At 40.3% G+C, this 1,800-nt stretch overlaps 1 long non-coding RNA gene across 1 annotated transcript in view; it reads right to left on the reverse strand.

The window, feature by feature from the left end:
* The window catches only part of LOC109833290, a 5,431-nt gene continuing 3,885 nt past the window's right edge, over positions 255-1,800 (reverse strand). The window contains exon 2 of the long non-coding RNA XR_002245187.1: positions 255-1,122. This is a non-coding gene — a long non-coding RNA (uncharacterized LOC109833290). The remainder of the gene's footprint in view (positions 1,123-1,800) is intronic.

The following is a 1,800-nucleotide window of genomic DNA, read 5'->3' on the forward strand; positions in this document are numbered from 1 at the left end:
CAACTGCTCCTTAGCTATTCGACCACCTGTCAAATATGAACCCTCTACGGAAATTGCCCTACCGGATCTTGTGTTAAGGAATGGAAAAAAGAAATCACAACAAATTAAAAATAACAAGAACAGAGAACACCGAGTTTTAACGAGGTTCGACAACTTGCCTATGTCCTCGGGAGCCACACAAATAATTTCTTTTATATTTAAAGAAGATTACAAAGCTTGTACAAGAGTAGATCTCAACTTGAGATCTCTCAAAAGAAGCAAACAGAAAAATTATTTGTTGCTCTTACAAAAGGCGCGAGATTTTACAACAGTAAAATCTCTCCTCTCTCACAAAATCGCTACAGGAATTAATCCTCTCCAATAACTGAGATTTTGAACTTGAAAATCTTGTGCTCAATCGCCGCCAAGAAGTCGCTGAGAAGAAAAAATAGAAGAGAGAGAGAGAGAGCGCACTTCTTTCGTGATCTAGGTTTCCCTATTTATAGGGAAACCCTAGGGCCAAGAACGAGTGGGATCCAGCTGGATCCAACCCAACGCGCATGCGAGCTTTCTCTCCGTAGCAGGCGAGATCCCCAAAACGCTCGAGTTTGCCTGCTCAATGCTCGCCTGTGATTCGCCAGCCAAACCTCGCCTTTGCCCCAACTCTAAGCTCGCCTGTAGGTCGCCAAACCCCGCCTGTAGCTTCATCCTCGCCTGCAGAGGGTCTCGACTTCTCCTGCGGAGAGACCGCTCGAGCTCGCCTGTCAAAGACTCCTCTCTCTTCGCCTGCAGCAAGCCCCAACATCGAGCTCGCCTACACCTCAGATTTGAGCTCGCCTATGCCTCAAACGTTCGACCTTGCCTGCAGTCTTTCGAGTTCGCCTGAAGCCCTCTGCAAGCTTGCTTGAGCTTATCTTCGCTGTTTGACCTCGCCGGAGGTCGCCGTCGATGGGGATAAGGTATGGGTCTACACCCCTTTTTCCAACACATGCAAGTAAGGTGAGGCTAATGAAGAGCATGACATTCTACTTTCATATTAAAAACAATGTCAAATAGTGTCAGCAGTTGTATAGTTCTTCCACTTGCAACTCTGCGAGCTGTTTCAAAGTAGAGAATTAATGTCCCTTCTTCAAATTAAGATACCTGTTAGCATGCAAAAATTAGCTTCCACCTATGGCTGCTCTCTTATCCTATCATTCATAGTAACAAATCCAGTTGGTTTATCTAATAATTTCCATGAGAATATTGAAGATCAGTTAGTTTTAGCTGAGAAAATTAAGATGCATTGCAATCAGAATAGTCTGAAATCTATAATACTTCACTGTGAAATAACGTACATAAATTTTCTCTCTCTCAAAAAAAAAGGTGATTTAAAGAAAGAAGGTACTCGTAAGACGGTATTTATCTGAGAAATTCTGAAACCAGCTCTTTCAACATTTTACCAGATATGAAAACATAATAATTAGTATACTTATTTCTGAACAATACCTTTCAAACTTAGATAAGATTGATGATGATAACTATAATTAATCAGACATTTCATAATTTAAACTAAATAAAACCATCCCTCTTTGAAGTGGCTCCTTATTAGTTAATTTGCTGAAGGCAAACACGGTTAGTTATATATATAGCTTGGTTTGTTGGAATGCCATTCTCGAACCTATTGATTTATTGATGTGCAGAGTTTAATAACCAAGAATCAAATACTTTAAGTGAGATAATGCTACAAAATTATCTATTCTGGCTTGTGTTTTGCCCTAATGTATTAGTTTTGTACATTTTGATTCCTGCACAACTTCAGTTTCTTAATAGGGGTTCTCT

This window comes from Asparagus officinalis, chromosome 3 (genome assembly GCF_001876935.1).
Source record: "Asparagus officinalis chromosome 3, Aspof.V1, whole genome shotgun sequence".
NCBI lineage: Eukaryota > Viridiplantae > Streptophyta > Magnoliopsida > Asparagales > Asparagaceae > Asparagus > Asparagus officinalis.